This window comes from Scyliorhinus torazame, chromosome 6 (genome assembly GCF_047496885.1).
Source record: "Scyliorhinus torazame isolate Kashiwa2021f chromosome 6, sScyTor2.1, whole genome shotgun sequence".
NCBI classification, from domain to species: Eukaryota; Metazoa; Chordata; class Chondrichthyes; order Carcharhiniformes; family Scyliorhinidae; genus Scyliorhinus; species Scyliorhinus torazame.
Genome location: NC_092712.1, coordinates 31,243,605 through 31,267,952, shown reverse-complemented (window position 1 = coordinate 31,267,952; position 24,348 = coordinate 31,243,605). Strand labels below are relative to the sequence as shown.

Below are 24,348 nucleotides of genomic sequence, written 5' to 3'. Positions count from 1 at the left end.
CAGTCGCTGGCGCGAGGTACAAAAACGAGAATCTGGCGACCTCACCGCGGAAACAGAATTAGGCCATTCGGCCCATCGAACTTGCTCCTCCATTCGAACATGGTTGATATGTTCCTCATCCCCATTCTCCTGCTTTCTACCCATAACCCCTGATTCCCTTATTAGTCAAGAACACCAGGGCTGGGATTCTCCGAAAATGGGGCTATGTCCCCACACCCGCTGGAAAACGGGCACGAACTACTCCAGACATTTTTCAAAACGTCCGGAGTGATTCTCCAGTTTTAAGAGGGATAGCAAGGCCCCGGCATGTGCCGCGCCGCTCCTGTTGCCGATACGGGGCCCTGCTCTTGCGGCTGTGGGACCGCGCATGCACGCGGCGGCCATTTTCACGCCGGCCCCCGCGCAACATGGCAGCGCGGAAAACGATAGGGCCCCCCCCCCCAGATTGCGTGCGCCCGCCGCTCGGTAGCCCCCGATCGTGGACCAGGCCATCATGGAGGCCTCCCCCGGAGTCTGAGCCCACCCCGCCCCCACCCCCCTCCACCAGCCACGCCGGCGGAACTAGGCCGCGGAGAATTTCCCAACGGTCCTCGACCGGCGCCGCGTCAGCCGCGCGTGGCTGGTGCCGAATCTCCGGAGAATCGCGTCCTGCCGTCGGAGCCGATCGCGGGTCTGAGACCCCATTCTCCACACCGCCCCCCCCCCCCCCCCCGCCCCGAGCGCGGTTTCGGCGCGGAGGTTCGGAGAATTCTGGCCCAGATTTGTGCTTAAGGTGCTGTTACCTACGGGAAGGTGGTGACCCTCTTATAGGGGGTCTCTGGTGAGGGTCGCTGGTGGGGTGGGGGTGTCTGGTGGGGGTGGGGTGGGAAGGTTTGCATTGTGGGCGGGGGGGGGGGGGGACGGAAGTTGGCCCTCCGATGGACTTTCAGGGCAACTCTCTTGAAGAGTTACCCCCTTGGCCTACGCGAGGCCCACCGCGTCAGGGCCAAGCTGTCAAGACCTGCACCAATTCTCGGCCACATGATTCGCGGCCCAGAGGACCAGAGAAGCACGCCGGCCTGGAGAATATGGTGCTCAGCCCGGTAACAGGATGCAAGTGGGTCTTAATAACCGAATTGGATCTTTCTGCTGGTGCGGCGTGCAAACCTCGATCTCGACGGCAGCGGGGGACCGGGGCATCGGAACGGGATCAGCATTGGGGTTCCCGTTTTTTGTCCGACGCTGGATTCTCTGCTGCATTGGGAAGACTGGGCTGGATTCGCCGCCCAGCCACGCCACATTTCTGTTTCACCCCGCCGGCGGGATTCTCCGATATGCCGGCCGGTCAATGGGGTTTCCCATTGTGGGGCAGCCCCACGCCGTCGGGAAACCCCCGGGCTGCCGGCAAAACAGAGCATCCCGCCGGCGGAGAATCCAGCGTTTCTGGTGGTGAGTGGCAGGGAATTCATCCCCGTATTGAATCTTCCTCCATCCTTGCAAGAGGTGAATTCCAGGGGCGTCATTCTCCGACCCCCCAGCGGGTCGGAGAATGGCCGTTGGCCGCCGTGAATCCCGCCCCCGCCGGTTGCCGAAGTCTCCGGTGCCGGATATTCGGCGGGGGCGGGAATCGTGCCGCGCCGGTTGGCGGGCCCCCCCGCTCGATTCTCCGGCCCGGATGGGCCGAAGTCCCACCGATAAATTGCCTGTCCCGCTGGCGTAAATTAAAGTACCTATTTACCAGCGGGACAAGGCGGCGTGGGCGGGCTCCGGGGTCCTGGGGGAGCGCGCGGCGATCTGACGCCGGGGGTGCCCCCACGGTAGCCTGGCCCGCGATCGGGGCCCGCCGATCCGCGGGCGGGCCTGTGCCGTGGGGGCACTCTTTCCCTTCCGCCTCCACCACGGTCTCCACCGTGGCGGAGGCGAAGAGACTCCCTCCACTGCGCATGCGCGGGAAACTGTCAGCGGCCGCTGACGCTCCCGCGCATGCGCCGCCCGGGGATGTCATTTCAGCGCCAGCTGGCGGGGCAACAAACGCCATTTCCGCCAGCTGGCGGGGCGGGAATCCCTCCGGCGCCGGCCTAGCCCCTCAATGTTTGTGCCTCGGCCCCCAAAGATGCGGAGCATTCCGCACCTTTGGGGCGGCACGATGCCCGTCTGATTGGCGCCATTTTGGGCGCCAGTCGGCGGACATCGCGCCGTTTGGGGAGAATTTCGCCCCAGATCTTAAGAACTCACTTTGTTTAAAAAAATGTCTTGTCGCCACCCTGCTACCAGACCAACTATCGGACAACGTGTCCACCCACCAGCTGCCAATAGAAACAGTTGTTGCTCATCCACCTCATCAAACCCCCTCTCGATTTTGAGCAAATCTATTTCATTTCCGCTTCACCTACTGTGCTCGAAAGAGAACAATCCAAGCTTCTCTTAAATCTTTTCACTTGACTGAAATCCCGCATTTCCTATTTTATTCATTTTAATCTCCTTTAGGAAGATATAAACTAGGAGCAGGAGGCGGCCATTCAGCCCTTCGAGCCTGCTCCACCATTCAATATAATTTTCTATCTCAATGTCAAATTCCTGCTTTCTCCCAATACCTCTTGATGCCAATAAAATCCTTTTAAAAAATCTATTTCTTTCTTGAATACATTCAGTGACTTGCCCTCCACAGTTTTCTATGGTAGAGAGTTCCACAGGGTCGCCACCCTCTGAATGAAGAAGGTTTTCCTCATCTCGGTCCTCAGTGGTCTTCCCTGTATCCTGAGACTGTGTCCCCTGGTTTTAGATTCGCCGACCAGCGAAAACATCCCCCCTGCATCGAGTCTGCCCAGTCATGGAATCATAGAATTATAGAATTTGCAGCGCAGAAGGAGGCCATTCGGCCCATCGAGTCTGCACCGGCCCTTGGAAAGAGGACCCCACTTAAGCCCACACCTCCACCCTATCACCGTAACCCAGCTACTCAGTAACCCCACCGAACCTTTTTGGACACTTTAACATGGCCAATCCACCTAACCTGCACATCTTTGGACTGTGGGAGGAAACCGGAGCACCCGGAGGAAACCCATGCACACACGGGGAGGACGTGCAGACTCCGCACAGACAGTGACCCAATCCGGGAATCGAGCCTGGAACTGTGATAATAATAATAATAATCGCCTATTGTTACAAGTAGGCTTCAACGAAGTTACTGTGAAAAGCCCCTAGTCGCCACATTCCGGCGCCTGTTCGGGGAGGCCGGTACGGGAATTGAACCCGCGCTGCTAGCATTGTTCTGCATTGCAAGCCAGCTATTCAGCTCACTGTGCTAAACCAGCCCCTGAAGCAGCAGTGCTGAAGCAACAGTGCTAAATACTGTGCTACCGCGCCGCCCCAGTCCTGTTAGAATTTTATACGTTCCAATCAGATCCACTCTTATTTTTCGAAACGCCAAATGAAAACGGGCCCAGTTGAACCAATCTCTCCTCATCGCACAGTCCCGCCAACCCAGGTATCAGCCTAGTGAACCTTCACTGCACTCCCTTCGTGGCAAATCTATCCTTTCTTAGGTTGACCAATACTGCTCTCAATACTCCAGGTATGGTCTCACCAAGGCCCTGTAAACAGCAGTAAGACATCACTACTTCTGAACTCAAATCCTCTTCCAATGAAGGCCAACGCATCATTTGCGTTTCTGATTGCTTGTTGGACCTGTCTCTCCACTTTGATTGACTCTTCATGGCCCTTCTCTTCATGAAGTCTTCAAGCCAGCCTCCCTTCTAATGTTACTTTGAGTGGGATAATTCAAGTTCTCAGTATCATCAAAACAAGAGACAACGGCTACATCGGATTCCTTTCTTTAATTGGTTTCTAAGCACCCTCAGTACTGGAAACAAGATGTTCCATTCTTTCCCGTCGTGCCTTGCATCCATGTGAGCTCTTCAAATAGCTGCTCTCTATCCTATCAAATCCTTCAGTCATCTGACATGCATCAATTAGATCACCACTTTCACCGTCCGTAATCTAGGATATAGCGGCGGCTTAGTAGGTGGCACACCTCCTCGTCTCTGAATCGCGAGGTTTTTAGTTCAAGTGTCGAGCACAGAAATCGATGCTGGCATTCCCAGGGCAGCGCGATTAAAAGCGTTGTTGATTTGGATGAGAAGTTGAACCTAGGCCCCATCTCTCAGGTGGATGTCAAAGAGCCCTTTGCACTGTTGTCAAGAGACGAGGAGAATTTATCCCTCGTGTCCTGGTTACGATCAATCCCTCCTTCAAAGTGACAAAAACAGATTATGGGCGGGATTCTCCGTCCCGCCGCACCAGATGCAGGTGTGGCGCACCCCCAGGATTCGCCGTCTCGCCAGCCGGCCAATGGGGTTTCCCATTGTGGGCAGCCCCACGCCGTCGGGAAAATCCCTGGGCTGTCCGCATAACGGAGAATCCCAACAACGGAGAATCCCGACAGCGGAGAATCCATTCCGAGATGTGTGATATTTTTAAAGGAGAGGCTTGCAAATCGCAAGGATACAGACAAACAAGAGCTTTATTGGAAAGGTGTTTACACAACAGGCTGGAAAGACAGACGAGCCCGCCCAACCTGCCGATGACAACATCAGTATATCATGTGGGCAGCATGGTAGCACAGTGGTTAGCATTGTGGCTTCACAGCTCCAGGGTCCCAGATTCGATTCCGGCTTGGGTCACTGTCTGTGCGGAGTCTGCACGTCCTCCCCGTGTGTGCGTGGGTTTCCTCCGGGTGCTCCGGTTTCCTCCCACAGTCCAAAGATGTGCGGGTTAGGTGGATTGGCCATGTTAAATTTCCCTTAGCATCCAAAAAGGTTAGGTGGAATTGCTGGGTTACGGGGATAGGGTGGAGATGTGGGCTTGAGTGCGGTGCTCTATCCAAGGGCCGGTGCAGACTCGATGGGCAGACTTCTTCTGCACTGTAAATTCTATTATTCTATGTGGTCAAACTCTTAAAGTGACCTTGTTCCAACTAGAAACAAACATGAATGCATCACAATATGGACATCATCATATTGCTGGGAGTTTCTCTGGGCGGGATTCTCTGCCCGGCGTTCGGAGAATCCCGCTTGAGGTCAACGGAGTTCTCCATTGAACGCGGCTCGCCCAGGAGTTCTTGCGTAGGACGGGGTGGGAGAATCCAGCCCTCAGTGCGAAAATTGACTGCTGCGTTTCCCACATTACAACAGTAACAGGTTGGGAGCGAGGTCCCGGAGGAGGAATTCCTGGGGAAGATAAGGAGACGTTCATGAGGTGTCTGATTTGTGGTTGTACAGAGCAGCGACCGGATGGCGTGGAGGGCCTCCGGGAGGACATCTTGCCAGTGGAGACTGGGAGATTCCTGGACTGTAGGGCCAGTAGAGCGGTCTTCCAGACGGTTCCGTTCTCCCTCTCTACCTGCCCGTTTCCCCGGGGGTTCTAACTGGTCATCCGGCTTGAGGCGATGCCCTTGCTGAGCAGGAATTGACGCAGTTCGTCGCTCATAAAGGAGGACCCCCTATCACTGTGCATGTACGCGGGGAACCCGAACAGTGTAAAGATACCCTGGAGGGCCTTGATGACGGTGGTTGCGGTCATGTCTTGGCAGGGGATGGTGAATGGGAACCGGGAGTACTCGTCAATCACGTTCAGGAAATACGTGTTGCGGTTGGTGGAGGGGAGGGGGCCTTTGAAGTCCATGCTGAGGCATTCAAACGGATGGGAAGCCTTTGTCAGGTGCGCCCTCTCTGGCCGGTAGAAGTGCGGTTTGCACTCCGCGCAGATTTGGCAGTCCTTGGTAACTGTCCTGACCTCCTCGATGGAGTAGGGCAGGTTGCGGGTCTTAATGAAGTGGAAAAAACGAGTGACCCCCGGGTGGCAGAGGTCCTCGGGGAGGGCTCGGAGGCGGTCCACTTGTGCAGTGGCACAAGTGCCGCGGGACAGGGCATCAGGAGGCTCGTTTAGCTTCCCAGGATGGTACAAGATCTCGTAGTTGTAGGTGGAGAGTTCTATCCTCCACCGTAAGATCTTGTCGTTCTTTATCTTGCCCCGCTGTGCATTATCAAACATGAACGCCACCGACCGTTGGTCCGTGAGGAGAGTGACTCTCCTGCCGGCCAGGTAATGCCTCCAATGTCGCACAGCTTCTAGTATGGCTTGCGTCTCTTTTTCAACCGAGGAGTGGCGAATTTCTGAAGCATGGAGGGTACGGGAGAAGGCCACGGGCCTGCCCGCTTGGTTGAGGGTGGCGGCCAGAGCTACGTCGGACGCATCGCTCTCGACCTGGAAGGGGAGGGACTCGTAGATGGCGCGCATCGTGGCCTTTGCAATGTCTGCTTTGATGCGGCTGAAGGCCTGGCGGGCCTCCGTTGACAGGGGGAAGGTTGTGGACTGGATTAGGGGTCGGGCTTTGTCTGCGTAGTTGGGGACCCACTGTGCGTAATAACTGAAAAACCCGAGGCAGTGCTTCAGGGCCTTGGGGTAAAGAGGGAGGGGGAACTCCATAAAGGGGCGCATGCGTTCAGGGTCGGGGCCTATAATTCCATTTCGCACTACGTAACCGAGGATGGCTAGACGGTCGGTGCTAAACACGCATTTATCCTTATTATACGTTTTCTCCGCAGTCTGGAGAAATTTGCGGAGGTTGGTGTCGTGGTCCTGCTGGTCATGGCCGCAGATGGTGACGTTATCCAGATACGGGAACGTTGCGCGTAACCCGTATCGGTCAACCATTCGGTCCATCTCACGTTGGAAGACCGAGACCCCATTAGTGACACCAAAGGGAGCCCTTAAAAATTGATAGAGCCGCCCATCTGCTTCGAAGGCAGTGTACTGGCGGCCACTAGTGCGGAGGGGTAGCTGATGGTAAGCGGACTTGAGGTCCACCGTGGAGAAGCCCTTGTATTGCGCGATCCTGTTTACCAGGTCGGATATGCGGGGGAGAGGGTACGCGTCCAGCTGCGTAAACCTGTTGATGGTCTGACTGTAGTCAATGACCATCCTATGTTTCTCCCCGGTCTTTACCACCACTACTTGAGCTCTCCAGGGCCTGTTGCTCGCTTCGATGACCCCTTCCTTCAGCAGCCTTTGGACCTCGGACCCGATGAAGGTCCGGTCCTGGGCACTGTACCGCCTGCTCCTGGTGGCGACAGGTTTGCAATCCGGGGTGAGGTTCACAAACAGGGAACGCGGGTCGACCTTAACGTTCGCGAGGCCGCAGACAGTAAGGGGGGGGGGGGGGGGTATAGGGCCGCCGAATTTAAAGGTCAGGCTTTGCAAGTTACATTGGAAGTCCAACCCCAGGAATGTAGCCGCGCAGAGGTGCGGCAGGACATGCAGGCGGAAATTGTCAAATTTCCTGCCTTGGACAGTGAGGTCTGCTAGGCAGAATCCCTTTATCTCCACCGAGTGCGACCTGGAGGCCAGGGAGATTCTTTGGTTTACAGGGTGGGTTACAAGTGAACAGCGCCTTACTGTGTCGGGGTGTATAAAGCTCTCCGTGCTCCCAGAGTCGATCAGGCAAAACATCTCATGGCCGTTGATGAACACCGTCGTCATTGCAGTCGCGAGTGTCCGAGGTCAATTTTGGTCCAGCGTCACCGAGGCCAGATGGAGCAGTTGCGGGTTGAGATCGGGCAGCGTGTAGTCGGCCGTGCTGGGGGCCTGGGGCCCCATCCAAGATGGCGTCTCCCATGGATCACACATGGTGGTCGGGGATGGACAAAATGGCGGCGGGATAGACAAAATGGCGGCGCCCATCCGTCCAGCGTGGTGTCCGAGGGGCAAGATGGCCGCGCCCGTGGGTCGGACGTGGCCCTAGGATAGGGGGATGGCAGTGAGTGCTGGCCGCCTGGGGCCCGAGGGGAAGATTGCTGAGGCTGTCCGGGTCACTGGAGACTGCGGCCACGGCTCGTGCTTGGCAGACCACAAAATGGCGCTTCTTGCCGCACCCTTTGCAGGTGGAGGTGCGGGCCGGGCAGCGCGTGAGGGTATGCTTCACCTGCCCGCAGAAGAAACAGCGGGGCCCGACGGAGTTAGCGGGCCATCTTACGGCGCAGGTTTGCGGGGACACGGGGAAGGTCAGTGGGGCTGCCGCTGTGGGATGCCACGCAGCCCTGGGGGCCGCCGTGCAGTCCGTCGCATAGGACTGCGTGTTTCTGGAGGCAACGTCCATGGACCCTGCCAGGACCCGTGCCTCTCTCAGTCCCAGGGTGCCCTGTTCTAAGAGTCTTTGGTGGATCTCTGAGGAGCTCATACCCATTACGAAGGCATCCCGGATTAGAAGTTCCGTGTGCACGCTGCCCGAAACTTGCGGGCAGCCACAGTTTCTGCCCAGCACCAGTAGCGCACGGTAGCAGTCCTCCAGCAATTCCCCGGGGCTTTGCCGTCTAGTTGCGAGCAGGTGACATGCGTAGACCTGGTTTAGAAGGCGGATATAATGTCCTTTTAACAGTTCGATCGCAGCATCGTAGTCCTCCGCCTCCTCGATGAGGGTGAAGATTCCAGGGCTTACTCCCGAGTGCAAGAGATGCAGTTTCTGTTCTCCTGAGGGGGTGCCTCCGGCCGTCTCGAGGTAGCCGTTAAAACACGCCAGCCAGTGCTTAAAAATCGCAGCCGAGTTCTCCGCGTGGGGGCTGAGTTGTAGACACTCCGGCTTGATTCGGAGATCCATTCTTTCAGCTTAAGTCTAGTCAATTAAATTGATGCACGATCAATTAAACTCGAAGACGAGGTTGTAATATAACTGAAGGCTTTAATCGACCAGAACTGTTCCCCAACAGCTTCGGTACAGAAAGTGAGGGCTGCTGGGACGGCACTGGTTCTTATACCCCGCCCATCAAGGCGGAGCTACGTACCAACAGCCAATGGTAAACTCCTAAGTTTAACCAATGGTCTTCAGCCTCTTGGGTACTGTAATACATGATAATACCACAATGAACGTGAGTCTTCTTGCTGTGCACGGGTTTAGGCAGTGCGCTCCCTAATTTCATTCAACTCCCTGAGCTCCAGGATTGTTCTGAGCCTGTCGGGTGGGCTTTGCGCAGGGGAATGGTCATTTAGGTGGAATATTGGTAAGCAGCCGTCACCACCTTCCCCCAGCTAGACAATCAATGACGTCAGCTCATTGCACAGTCCTGCAAATAACAACCTCCACCGACCAAGATAAATCAACTGTGTGACTGCTGGCAAATTGAATTCAATTTGCATTGTCGTGCTCTTTTGTCAATTCCTTTGCCTCAGGCGCTGGATGAATGCGACCAGAATTCTGCTCCCAATTACCTGCCTATTTCCATTACCCAATAATGGGTCTCCCGTTCTGAAAGTTAATGCCAAGTCTATTTAAAAATGCTCCGGAAAAGATTGTCAACAATTATTTTCATTTGTTCGTCAATCAAACTTGATGTCAAGAGACACCTGGGTGTGAAGGAGAACAATCTTGGAGAATACGCAAGTCATGTTAGGAAAGTTATCGTCCTGCTTTTCATCTTTCTGCTGCCTTTTAAGTGGTCCACTCCATCCTCAGCTTCCAGAATACCAACCTGACCATCTACAGCATCCATTGGTTTCTTAATTCGGTCCAATGTTCTCCCCTCTTCCTCTTCCCCTCCACTCCATAAAATCAAGATCACACTGCTGGCTGCATCGGTCGTATAAAAGATCTGGGGCTGGATTCTCCGCCGGTGGGATGCTCCGTTTTGCCGGCATCCCGGGGGTTTCCCGACGGCGTGGGGCTGCCCCACAATGGGAAACCCCATTGACCGGCCGGCATATCGGAGAATCCCGCCGGCGGGGTGAAACAGAAATGTGGCGCGGCGGGGCGGACAATCCGGCCCCTGGTGCAGAAAGGGTTAACATAGGACTGGATACACTACCATCCACCATTGCTTTGGAAAGGAAGACATTCCTCACGTTTAGCAGGCAGAGACGTGTGTTGAGGTAAGCATGGGGACAAATGCTAGCTTAGATCTTGTACTCCGTCTCTGTATAGAGTTGTAAGTAAACGCTTACTGTTAAACTACAGAAGGCTCAGAACCACTTCATGAGACCCACCAACCTACACACATCTTCCAACAGAATCCTTACTCCCTTTTCCATTTTCCCGACAGTCCTGTGTTTACTGCCTTATATCGACTCCCCGTCCAGCAATATTCAATTTGAAATTCTCATTCCTGATTTTTGCCCCCTTTCCCTTGCCCGTCAGCGGTCACCTCCTCCAGTCCTGCAACTCTCCGGGAGCTTTGCATTCCTCCAATTTTAAATCCCATTTCTGATGGTTCACTATTGGTGGCCTTGCCTTCAGCTTCCCAGGCTCTACGCTCTGGAATTCTCACCTTAAGCCTCTCCAAATCTTCGCCCCTCCAAAAGATCCCCCTCAGGACCATTAGCCAAAGCTTTATTTTCATGGCGTGATGTTCCTGTGTGTGGTTTGGGTGGAACTCTGGTGAACCCCCTGTCAATGTCTTGGGGAATTTTACAATGCTGAAGGTGCTCTATAAATACAGGTTGTTGTTGTGACTGTTGCGAAGCCCTGGCTGTCCCGTCGACTTCTGCCTCTGTCAATAACCATCATTCGCTACATCCAATCATCAGAGAGAAACAATTAGCACTGCAAATAGAACACCTTAGCCAAGATGGTCATGTATAAAACAGAGGATGTCATGCCAATGCAGCGGATTGACCATAAGATTATTAAGACATAGGAGCAGAAAGGGGCTGCACGGTGGTGCAGTGGTTAGCACTGGGACTACAGCGCTGAGGACTCGGGTTCGAATCCCGGCCCTGGGTCACTGTCCGTATGGAGTTTGCACATTCTCCCCGTCTGCGTCACCCCCACAACCCAAAGATGTGCAGGTTAGGTGGACTGTCCATGCTAAATTGCCCCTTAATTGGATAAAAAAATAACTGGCTATTCTAAATTTATTTTAAAAAAGACATAGGAGCAGAAGTAGTCCATTCAGCCCATCGAGTCTGCTCCTCCACTCAATGAGATCTGGGGCGGGATTCTCCGACCCCCCGCCAGGTCGGAGAATCGCCAGGGGCTGGCGTGAATCCTACCCCCGCCAGTTGCCGAATTCTCCAGCACCGGATATTCGGCGGGGGCGGGATGAGCCCGGCCCCCGCCCCGGCGATTCTCCGGCCCGCGATGGGCCGAAGTCCCGCTGCTGGAATATCAGTCCCACCGGCAAGAACCAAACCACCTCTCTTACCGGCGGGACCAGGCGGCGCAGGCGGGCTCTGGGGTCCTGGGGGGGGGGGGGGGGGGGACGCGGGGCGATCTGGCCCCGGAGCTGCACCCACGGTGGCCTGGCCCGCGATCGGTGCCCACCGATCCGCGGGCAGGCCTGTGCCGTGGGGGCACTCTTTTCCCTCCGCCTCGGCCACAGCCTTCACCATGGCCAACGTGGAAGAAACCCCCCCCCCTGCGCATGCGCAGGGATGACGTCAACAGCCGCTGACGCTCCCGCGCATGCGCGGACTTCCGCCGGTCGGCGAAGTCCTTTCGGCCCCGGCTGGCGTGGCGCCAAAGGCCTTTCCCGCCGGCCGGCGGCGCGCCAACCACTCCGGTGCGGACCTAGCCCCTCAAGGTGAAGGCTTGGCCCCTAAAGGTGTGGAGCGGCCCGACGCCGGAGTGGTTCCCGCCACTCCATCCCGCCGGGACACCCCCGCCGGATAGGGAGAATCCCGGCCCATATGATACTCCTCAACCCCACTTTCCCGCCTTATCCCCATAACCCTTGATTTCCTTACTGATTAAAAAATTGTCTATCTCAGCCTTGAACATATTGAACGACCCAGCCTCTACAGCTCTCTGCGGTAAAGAATTCCACACATTCACTCCCCTCTGAGAGAAGAAATTCCTCCTCATCTCGGTCTTAAATGGGAGACCCTTTACTCTGAGATTATTCCGTCTGGTCCTAGATTCTCCTACAAGAGGAAACATCCTCTTAGCATCCACCCTGTCAAACCCCCTGAGAATCTGATATGTCTCAATAAGATTGCCTCTCATTCTTTGAAACTCCCATGAGCACAGACCCAACCAACTCAACCTCTCCTCATAAGAAAATCCCTCCATACCCGGGATCAACCCAGTGAACCTTCTCTGGACTGCCTCCAATGTCAGTATATCCTTCCTTAGATAAGAGACCAAAACTGTTCACAATATTCCAGGTGTGGTCTAACTAGTGCCTTGTATAGTTTTAGCTGGACTTCCCTATTTTTATGCTTCTTTCCATTTGAAATAAAGGCTTTTATTGGTAGAGGGATTGAGTTTCGGAACAATGAGGTCATGTTGCAGCTGTACAAAACTCTGGTGCGGCCGCATTTGGAGCATTGCGTGCAATTCTGGTCGCCGCATTATAGGAAGGATGTGGAAGCATTGGAAAGGGTGCAGAGGAGATTTACCAGAATGTTGCCTGGTATGGAGGGAAGACCTTATGAGGAAAGGCTGAGGGACTTGAGGCTGTTTTCGTTAGAGAGAAGAAGGTTAAGAGGTGACTTAGTTGAGACATACACGATGATCAGAGGATTGGATAGGGTGGACAGTGAGAACCTTTTTCCTCGGATGGTGATGTCTAGTGCGAGGGGACATAGATTTAAATTGAGGGGAGATAGATATGATAGATGTCAGAGGTAGCTTCTTTACTCAAAGAGTAGTAAGGGCGTGGAATGCCCTACCTGCAACAGTAGTGGACTCGCCAACACTAAGGGCATTCAAATGGTCATTGGATAGACATATGGACGATAAGGGAATAGTGTAGATGGGCTTCAGAGTGGCTTCACCCGTTGACGCAACATCGAGGGGCGAAGGGCCTGTACTGCGCTGTAATGTCCTATGTTCTATGTTCTAACATTCCCCTTGCCTTCCCACGTACCCGCTGAACTTGCATGCTAGCTTTTTGTGATTTATGCACGAGGATCCGCAAATCTCTCTAATCTCTCTCCATTTAAATAATATTCAGCTCCTTTATTCTACCTACCAAAGTGCATCACTTCACATTTTCCTATAGTATGTTCCGTCTGCCAAGTTTTTACCCATTCACCTAACCTGTCTATATTCCTCTGTGGACTTTCCATGTCACCCTCACCATTTGCCTTCCCACCTATTTGGACACATGGGCAAGACCTGGAGCACATTAATAGGAGAGGAAAATACACCAAGGTGTTGGAGCAGTGTTGCCGAGAAGGCGGGCGGCGTTTAATAAGGCCAAGGTTCTTACAGAAGCAATGTCCGGTGCATTTTGGGATGGTGTAGCCGGCTCGTCTTCGTCTTACTTTTGGAGACAGAGATCATTATTTCAACGCATCAGAGGAGGTGAATAACTTTGTTAAAAAAACATGAACTGGGGGGAACTGAAGACCTTGATGGCTTTTCGTCTGGACACTCTGATGTTCTCATGTAGTTTCGGAAAATAATTGTTTTTGCTTTGCTGTATAGGGGGGGGGAGGGTTGTAAAATGGGGGAGGGCGTGTTGTTGTGATGCAGTTTCTTAGTTTGGGGGGGGGAATCATGGAACTGTTGGAGGGGATTGGGGTGTGGGTTTCCGTTTTCTTCCTCGAGTGTATGATTTTAAAGTTGGATTTGGGTTGGGGGACACAAATGGTTGGGTTTGTCCTTGTTTTGTTTTTTCTTTCGCTCTCGGCGGGTTCCGCTGGGCTCGCAAGTTTGCTAGTTAACAGGAGTTTCAGAAGTGACTGTGCAGAGGTACGCAATATGGAAAAGTATGTGAAATGTGGAGTGGCGACATTGCTGTGAACATAGAACATAGAACATAGAAAATACAGCACAGAACAGGCCCTTCGGCCCACGATGTTGTGCCGAACCTTTGTCCTAGATTAATCATAGATTATCATTGAATTTACAGTGCAGAAGGAGGCCATTCGGCCCTTTGAGTCTGCACCAGCTCTTGGAAAGAGCACCCTACCCAAACTCAACACCTCCACCCAACACCAAGGGCAATTTGGACATTAAGGGCAATTTATCATTGGCCAATTCACCTAACCCGCACATCTTTGGACTGTGGGAGGAAACCGGAGCACCCGGAGGAAACCCACGCAGACACGGGGAGGACGTGCAGACTCCGCACAGACAATGACCCAAGCCAGAATCGAACCTGGGACCATGGATCTGTGAAGCAATTGTGCTATCCACAATGCTACCGTGCTGCCCTGAAGAACAAATAAATCTACACTATATCATTTTCCCGTAATCCATGTACCTATCCAACAGCTGCTTGAAGGTCCCTAATGTTTCCGACTCAACTACTTCCACAGGCAGTGCATTCCATGCCCCCACTACTCTCTGGGTAAAGAACCTACCTCTGATATCCCTCCTATATCTTCCACCTTTCACCTTAAATTTATGTCCCCTTGTAATGGTGTGTTCCACCTGGGGAAAAAGTCTCTGACTGTCTACTCTATCTATTCCCCTGAACAAAAGAACAAGAGGATAAATAGCAGGCGGCCAATGTTGGACTGATGTCTGGAAACTGCTCTTCACGGGTGGAGCAGTCAGCGGGCAGGGTCAAAATTGGCTTTTGGGTGATAATGCATTGCATTGTTGGTCATCTTCCACCTTCCACCCGATGATCAGTTCTTTCAGGGAAGTTCGGGGAGCATAACGACAAGACAGGTTCTTTGGAGGGGACTGTGGGACAGCAGCACAGTTATTTACAGGGGCTGGTTTAGCTCACTGGGCTAAATCGCTGGCTTTTAAAGCAGACCAAGGCAGGCCAGCAGCACAGTTCAATTCCCGTACCAGCCTCCCCGAACAGGCGCCGGAATGTGGCGACTAGGGGCTTTTCACAGTAACTTCATTGAAGCCTACTCGTGACAATAAGCGATTTTCATTTCATTTCATTCATTTCAGTGGAAATGAATTAGCGAGCGGGGAGCATAACAACAAGACGGGTTGTTTGGAGGGCACGATGGGACAGCAGCACAGTTATTTACAGCAGGGTGGTCAAATTGATGGAAACAAAACACAGTAAGGCTAGGGATGCAGAGGGAGAACAGAAGGGAAGTAATGTCACAGTGGTATTGTCACTGGACGAATAATTCAGAGACCCAGGGTAATGCTCTGGGGACCTGTAGATCCCCATGTGCTTCTTGAATTTTTGCCATTGCCCATCATATTATGGTCGCTCATCCCCAAGGAGTCTTGCACAACTCAATTGTCAATGATTCTGTTCTCATTACACAGTACCCAGTCTAGGATGGCCTGTTCTCTAGTTGACTCCTCAACGTATTGGTCCAGAAAACGATCCCGCATACTGTAGCCATCTGAGCTGGCCACCTGCAAAGGACCATGGGAATTATGGCCAACCCAGGACTCAGACAGATATAGAGCTTCTGTGTATTTGAAATACAGGTAGCGAGACCTGATCGAAACCCCCGCCCGTTCCCCAGGACAGTAGGACTCCAATCGAGAAACCGGTACAGCTACACACTGATCGGCTCCACTCCTTTTACTCAGAGAGCCCAACTGCCAAGGTCAATGAATGCTCAGGACCCGCCCAGCCACCAAGGCACCCGCTCCTTTATTGGCCGAAATCGAAGGCAGTGATCAGAGCCCTGTCGAACTATTGGGTCCAAGATCAAGGACCGCCCCAAAGAGCGTGAAATCCCAGAGGGATAAAAGGGGGGACAGCCATGTGTTCTGCCTCTTTTTGACCCGGCCTGTGCCAGCCTCCTTTGAAAAAATGCAATGAAAATCGCTTATTGTCACAAGTAGGCTTCAAACAAAGTTACTGTGAAAAGCTCCTAGTCGCCACATTCCAGCGCCTGTTCGGGGAGGCTGGTACGGGAATTGAACCGTGCTGCTGGCCTGCCTTGGTCTGCTTTCAAAGCCAGCGATTTAGCCCTGTGCTAAACCAGCCCCTTTGAATCCGGCCTGTGCCAGCCAACTGTAGCAAGAACAGCCAGCCAAGTTCAAGACCAACGATCACTACCTGACGGGTGAGCCCAGCACAGACAGAGACACTTTCGTCGAACCAGCCAAGTGAAATCCAGATAAAGGCCGTATCCATTTGCACAGTGCCGGTCACCCTGAAGTTAAGCATAGGTTATTGTAGCTGATAGGTGTAGTTTAACGCATAGCGGATATTGTGCTTGCATGTCGAAGTAACCCTTGTGTATGTAATTAAACCATCTTTTGAACTAACTAACTGGTTGTGTGGTCATTTGGTCGCTATAAGGGAAGGCTTGTGGTTCACCAAGATAAATAGAAATACCCACAGTATTGGCGACGCTGTTGGGATGTAACATCGTATTATAAATAGAACATCATATCATAAAGGGCAATAATACACTCCAGGAATTCCTCCTCTACGGTATTGTGACTAATTAGATTCTCCCAACCTATATGCAGATTAAAGTCATCCATAATTACATTTGTTCCTTTATTGCACGCATCCCTAATTTCCTGTTTAATACCATTACCAGCATCACCACTGCAGTTTGGCGTCTATATACAATGATCACTTACGTTTTTGTCTCTTCGTGTTTCTCAACTTCGAATCCCACCATGGCAAATGGTGAAATTTGAATCCAATAAAAATGTGGAATTAAAAGTCTAATGATGACTTTCAAACAATCGTCGCCACATTTCTGGTATCTTATTTGTGTCCTCCTTTGTGGAGACAGAACCAAAGTATGTACTTAGCTCCTCAACCATTTGAGTTAAAAGGGCAGTGTGGAGCTTAGTGTCTGATTGGCTGAAGCTGCCTCCACCCTAATTGCTGAGAGGCAGTTATCTGTCAGTCACCTGAGGCCTGTTTAGTGGCACAAGGGTGTACATTGTATTCTTCTGTTTGAAGCTTAAGTAGTTGAGTCACCCTGGTTAGCTGAAGTCTGTATAAAAGACAGACAGAAAGCACACTCAGTAAGCTTTGCGCAGGTGAAGGAGACACATCCTGAGTGAGACACATCCAGAGTGGGAATTGGAACTTGGTAATTTGGTGCAGTGAGGTAATTCGGTGCAGAGTGGGAGAAGGTGCTTTTCCCCTACTGTTTTGTTCTCTTTCTTCTGGCCTGTAACTGTTAATCTGCAGAGAGAGAACCAGAGAGCATCCTGGGAAGGTAAGTGATTTTCATTTTTATTTTTAATACCTTTCCAAATTGTGCGTGGGGAAACTGAAGTGACATCACAGTAAAGCTGTGACCTGATTGGCTGGTTAGGAATCAGTTAAATTTGAAAAAAAAATAATATTGCAAAACAAATCTAATTTATTAACTAAATAGTGGCGTAACTAAACCTGAGGGCAGTGATCGGTATTTAGCCTTTAATTTTACAATAAAAATCATCTAGCGTCAGGGCCGTATAATTAATTGTAACTCAATCTAACAATAATTCAAGTGTTTATTTTAAATTAATTAATTTGTGCTTAAATGTCACTCAGTGGGGTGCAGCGCTCCAACTGTGAGATGTGGCAGATCTGTGACGCTTCCAGCGTTGTGGTCGACTACATCTGCAGCAAGTGTAACCAATGACAGACCGTGTGGTTCGGTTGGAGCAGCAATTGGTTGCACTAAGGAGCATGCAGGTGGCGGAAAGCATCATAAATAAGAGTTATAGAGACGTGGTCACACCCGAGGTGCAGGCGGAGAGTTGGGTGACCACCAGATGGGGCAGGCAGTCAGTGCAGGAATCCCCTGTGGTTGTCCCCGTCTCGAACAGGTATACCCCTTTGGATACTGTCGGGGGGGATAGCCCATCAGGGAAAAAACAGCAGCAGCCAGAGCTGTGTCACAACGGCTGGCTCTGATGTTCAGCAGGGAGGATCAAAGCGCAGAACAGCAATAGTCATAGGGGACTCTATAGTCAGGGGCATAGATAGGCGCTTCTGTGGACGTGAAAGAGACTCCAGGATGGTATGTTGCCTCCCTGGTCCCAGGGTCCAGGATGTCTCCGAACGGGTAGAGGGCATCCTGAAGGGGGAGGGCAAACAGGCAGAGGTTGTACATATTGGTACTAACGACATAGGCAGGAAGGGGCATGAGGTCCTGCAGCAGGAGTTCAGGGAGCTTGGCACAAGGTTACAAGACAGGACCTCTAGGGTTGTAATCTCGGGATTACTCCCTGTGCCACGTGCCAGTGAGGCTAGAAATAGGAAGATAGAGCAGCTAAACACGTGGCTAGATAGCTGGTGTAGGAGGGAGGGTTTCCATTATCTGGACCACTGGGAGCTCTTCTGGGGCAGGTGTGACCTGTATAAGAAGGACGGGTTGCATCTAAACTGGAGAGGCATAAATATCTTGGCTGCGAGGTTTGCTAGTGTCACACGGGAGGGTTTAAACTAGTATGGCAGGGGGGTGGGTACCGGAGCAATAGGTCAGAAGGTGAAAGCATTGAGGGAGAACTAGGGAATAGGGCCAGTAGAATCATAGAATCATAGAAGTTTACAGCATGGAAACAGGCCCTTCGGCCCAACCAGACCATGCCGCCCAGTTTTTACCATTAAGCTAGTCCCAGTTGCCCGCACTTGGCCCATAACCCTCTATACCCATCTTACCCATGTGACTATCTAAATGCTTTTTGAAAGACACAATTGTACCCGCCTCTACTACTACCTCTGGCAGCCCATTCCAGATACTCACTACCCTCTGAGTGAAGAAATTGCCCCTCTGGGCCCTTCTGAATCTCTCCCCTCTCACCTTAAACCTATGCCCTCTAGTTTTAGACTCCCCTACCTTTGGGAAAAGATGTTGACTATCTACCTTATCTATGCCCCTCATTATTTTATAGACCTCTATAAGATCACCCCTAAGCCTCCTACGCTCCAGGGAAAAAAGTCCCAGTCTATCCAGCCTCTCCTTATAACTCAAACCATCAAGTCCCGGCAACATCCTAGTAAATCTTTTCTGCACTCTTTCTAGTTTAATAATATCCTTTCTATAATAGGGTGACCAGAACTGCACACAGTATTCCAAGTGTGGCCGTACCAATGTCTTGTACAACTTCAACAAGACGTCCCAACTCCTGTATTCAATGTTCTGACCAATGAAACCAAGCATGCCGAATGCCTTCTTCACCACCCTGTCCACCTGCGACTCCACCTTCAAGGAGCTATGAACCTGTACTCCTAGATCTCTTTGTTCTATAACTCTCCCCAACGCCATACCATTAACTGAGTAGGTCCTGGCCTGATTCGATCTGCCAAAATGCATCACCTCACATTTATCTAAATTAAACTCCATCTGCCATTCGTCGGCCCACTGGCCTAATTGATCAAGATCCCGTTGCAATCCTAGATAACCTTCTTCACTATCCACTGTGCCACCAATCTTGGTGTCATCTGCAAACTTACTAACCATGCCTCCTAAATTCTCATCCAAATCATTAATATAAATCACAAATAACAGTGGACCCAGCACCGATCCCTAAGGCACACCACTGGTCACAGGCCTCCAGTTTGAAAAACAACCCTCTACAACCACCCTCTGCCTTCTGTCGTCCAGCCAATTTTGAATCCAATTGGCAACCTCACCCTGGATCCCGTGAGCTTTAACCTTCTGCAACAACCTACCATGCGGTACCTTGTCAAAGGCTTTGCTAAAGTCCATGTAGACAACGTCTACTGCACTGCCCTCATCTACCTTCTTGGTCACTCCCTCAAAAAACTCAATCAAATTTGTGAGACATGATTTTCCATGCACAAAGCCATGCTGACTGCCCCGAATCAGTCCTTGCCTCTCTAAATGCTTGTAGATCCTGTCTCTCAGAATACCTTCTAGCAACTTACCTACTACAGACGTTAGGCTCACCGGTCTGTAGTTCCCAGGCTTTTCCCTGCTGCCCTTCTTAAACAAGGGCACAACCACTCTCCAATCTTCAGGCACCTCACCTGTGGCTGCCGATGATTCAAATATCTCTGTTAGGGGACCCGCAATTTCCTCCCTAGCCTCCCACAACATCCTGGGATACATTTCATCAGGTCCCGGGGATTTATCTACCTTGATGCGCTTTAAGACTTCCAGCACCTCCTCCTCTGTAATATGCACACTTCTCAAGACATCACTATTTATTTCCCTTAGTTTCCTAACATCCATGCCTTTCTCCACCGTGAATACCGATGAGAAATATTCATTCAGGATCTCACCCAACTCTTGTGGCTCTGCACATAGATGTCCTTGTTGATCCTTAAGAGGCCCGACTCTGTCCCGAGTTACTCTTTTCCCCTTTATGTATCTGCAGAATCTCTTTGGATTGTCCCTTGCATTATTTGCCAAAGCAATTTCATGTCCCCTTTTGGCCCTCCTGATTTCCCTCTTAACTCTATTTCGACAATCTCTATACTCTTCAAGGGATCTACTTGATCCCAGTTGCTTATGTACGTCATATGCCTCCTTCTTTTTGACCAGAGTCTCAATATCTCGAGTCATCCAGGGTTCCCTACTTCTACCAGCCTTGCCCTTCACTCTAAAGGAATGTGCTTACCCTGCACCCTGGTTAACACATTTTTAAAAGCCTCCCATTTACCAGCCGTCCCTTTGCCTGCCAATAGTCTCCCCCAATCTACCTCTGCAAGTTCCTGTCTGATACCATCAAAATTGGCCTTGCCCCAATTAAGAATTTTAACTCTTGGGCCAGACCTATCATTCTCCATAGCTATCTTAAAACTAATGGAATTATGGTCACTTGTCCCAAAGTGATCCCTCACTAGCACTCCTGTCACTTGCCCTTCCTTATTTCCCAAGAAGAGGTCAAGTTTTGCCCCCTCTCTAGTCGGTCCATCCACATACTGAATGAGAAATTCCTCCTGAATACACTCAACAAATTTCCCTCCATCCAAGCCCCTAATGCTATGGCTGTCCCAGTCAATGTTGGGAAAGTTAAAGTCCCCTACTACTACCACCCTATTATTCTTGCAGCTATCTGTAATCTCCTTACATATTTGCTCCTCAATTTCCCGCTGACTATTTGGGGGCCTGTAGTACAGTCCTACCAAGGTGATCTCTCCCTTCTTATTTTTCAGTTCCACCCATATAGACTCAGTGGGCGAACCCTCGGATATATCCCCTCTAAGTACTGCCGTGATGTTCTCCCTAATCAAAAACGCCACTCCCCCTCCTCTCTTACCTCCTGTTCTATCCTTTCTATAGCATCTGTACCCCGGAACATTGAGCTGCCAGTCCTGCCCCTCCCTTAGCCATGTTTCAGTCATAGCTATAATATCCCAGTCCCATGTGCCCGTCCATGCCCTGAGTTCATCCGCTTTGCCCGTCAGGCCCCTTGCATTGAAATAAATGCAGTTTAATGTAGACCTTCCTTGCTCTCTGCCCTGCTTTCTCTGGTCATGCTTTACACACTCTCCCTTCCTGCCTTTTGTTTCTGTCCCCACTGACTTCCTACATCGGTTCCCATCCCCCTGGCACATTAGTTTAAACCCTCCCCAACTGCACTAGCAAACACCCCCCCGAGAACATTGGTTCCGGTCCCACCCAGATGCAGACCGTCCGATTTGTACAGGTCCCACCTCCCCCAGAATCGGTCCCAATGTCCCAGGAATTTGAAACCCTCCCTCTTGCACCATCTCTCAAGCCACGTATTCATCCTAGCTATCCTGTCATTCCTACTCTGACTATCACGTGGCACTGGTAGCAATCCTGAGATTACTACCTTTGAGGTCCTACTTTTTAGTTTAACTCCTAACTCCCTAAATTCAGCTTGTAGGACCTCATCCCGTTTTTTACCTATATCGTTGGTGCTTATAAGCACCACGACAGCTGGCTGTTCACCCTCTCCCTCCAGAATGCCCTGCAGCCGCTCCGAGACATCCTTGACCCTTGCACCAGGGAGGCAACATACCAACCTGGATTCTCGTTTGCGTCCGCAGAAACGCCTGTCTATTCCCCTTACAATTGAATCCCCTATCACTATAGCTCTGCCACTCTTTTTCCCGGCCTTCTGTGCAGCAGAGCCAGCCACGGTGCCATGAACCTGGCTGCTGCCACCTTCCCCTGGTGAGCCATCTCCCCCAACAGTTTCCAAAACGGTAAATCTGTTTTGGAGGGAGATGACCGCAGGGGATCCCTGCACTGCCTTCCTACTCTTCCTCTGTCTGTTGGTCACCCTTTCCCTATCTGCCTCAGTAATTTTAATCTGCGGTGTGACCAACTCACTGAATGTGCTATCCACGACTTCCTCAGCATCGCGGATGCTCCAAAGTGAGTCCATCCGCAGCTCCAGAGCCGTCAAGCGGTCTAACAGGAGCTGCAGTTGGACACACTTCTTGCAGATGAAGGAGTCAGGGACACCAGAAGTATGGCTCTGAGGAAGAGCAGACAGGGAGCTGTTGCTGAAAACAGCGGGTCTGGTGGCCTGAAGTGCATATGTTTTAATGCAAGAAGTATTACGGGTAAGGCAGATGAACTTAGAGCTTGGATTAGTACTTGGAACTATGATGTTGTTGCCATTACAGAAACCTGGTTGAAGGAAGGACAGGATTGGCAGCTAAACGTTCCAGGATTTAGATGTTTCAGGCAGGATAGAGGGGGATGTAAAAGGGGTGGCGGAGTTGCGCTACTGGTTAAGGAGAATATCACAGCTGTACTACGTAAGGACACCTCAGAGGGCAGCAAGGCTGTATGGGTAGAGATCAGGAATGAGAAGGGTGCAGTCACAATGTTGGGGGTTTACTACAGGCCTCCCAACAGCCAGCAGGAGATAGAGGAGCAGATAGGTAGGCAGATTTTGGAAAGGAGTAAAAACAACAGGGTTGTTGTGATGGGAGACTTCAACTTCCCCAATATTGACTGGGATTCACTTAGTGCCACGGGTTTGGACGGGGTCGAGTTTGTAAGGAGCATCCAGGAGGGCTTCTTAAAACAATATGTAGACAGTCCAATTAGGGAAGGGGCTGTACTGGACCTGGTATTGGGGAATGAGCCTGGCCAAGTGGTAGAAGTTTCAGTAGGGGAGCATTTTGGGAACAGTGACCACAATTCAGTAAGTTTTAAAGTGCTGATGGACAAGGATAAGAGTGGTCCGAGGGTGAATGTGCTAAATTGGGGGAAGGCTAATGATAAAAATATTAGGTGGGAACTGAAGAACCTAGATTGGGGGTGGATGTTTGAGGGTAAATCAACATTTGACATGTGGGAGGCTTTCAAATGTCAGTTGAAAGGAATTCAGGACCGGCATGTTCCTGTGCAGAAGAAGGATAAATACGGCAAATTTCAGGAACCTTGGATAACGAGAGATATTGTAGGCCTCGTCAAAAAGAAAAAGGAGCTTTTTGTCAGGGCTAGAAGGCTGGGAACAGACAAAGCCTATGTGGAATATAAAGAAAGTAGGAAGGAACTTAAGCAAGGAGTCAGGGGGGCTAGAAGGGGTCACGAAAAGTCATTGGCAAATAGGGTTAAGGAAAATCCCAAGGCTTTTTACACGTACATAAAAAGCAAGAGGGTAGCCAAGGAAAGGGTTGGCCAACTGAAGGATAGGCAAGGGAATCTATGCGTGGAGCCAGAGGAAATGGGCGAGGTACGAAATGAATACTTTGCATCAATATTCACCAAAGAGAAGGAATTGGTGGATGTTGAGTCTGGAGAAGGGTGTGTAGATAGCCTGGGTCACATTGAGATCCAAAACGACGAGGTGTTGGGCGTCTTGAAAAATATTCAGGTAGTTAAGTCCCAAGGGCCTGATGGGATCTACCCCAGAATACTGAAGGAGGCTGGAGAGGAAATTGCTGAGGCCTTGACAGAAATCTTTGGATCCTCACTGTCTTCAGATGATGTCCCGGAGGACTGGAGAATAGCCAATGTTGTTCCTTTGTTTAAGAAGGGTAGCAAGGATAATCCAGGGACCTACAGGCCGGTGAGCCTTACGTCAGTGGTAGGGAAGTTACTGGAGATAATTCCTCGAGACAGGATCTACTCTCATTTGGAATCAAATGGACGCATTAGTGAGAGGCAGCATGGTTTTGTGAAGGGGAGGTCGTGTCTCACTAACTTGATAGAGTTTTTCGAAGAGGTCACAAAGATGATTGACGCAGGTAGGGCAGTGGATGTTGTCTATATGGACTTCAGTAAGGCCCTTGACAAGGTCCCTCATGGCAGACTGGTACAAAAGGTGAAGTCACACGGGATCAGGGGTGAGCTGGCAAGGTGGATACAGAACTGGCTAGGTCATAGAAGGCAGACAGTAGCAATGGAATGGTGCTTTTCTGATTGGAGGGCTGTGACTAGTGGTGTTCCGCAGGGATCAGTGCTGGGGCCTTTGCTGTTCATAGTATATATAAATGATTTGGAGGAAAATGTAACTGGTCTGATTAGTAAGTTTGCGAACGACACAATGGTTGGTGGAATTGCGGATAGCGATGAGGACTGTCAGAGGATACAGCAGGATTTAGATTGTTTGGAGACTTGGGCGGAGAGATGGCAGATGGC

The 24,348-nt window shown here is 51.3% G+C and overlaps 1 protein-coding gene across 5 annotated transcripts in view; it reads right to left on the bottom strand.

The window, feature by feature from the left end:
* Nucleotides 1–24,348, bottom strand: part of LOC140424736 (pituitary adenylate cyclase-activating polypeptide type I receptor-like) — a 311,016-nt gene that overhangs the window by 154,125 nt on the left and 132,543 nt on the right. The gene's annotated exons all lie outside the window — the stretch shown is intronic.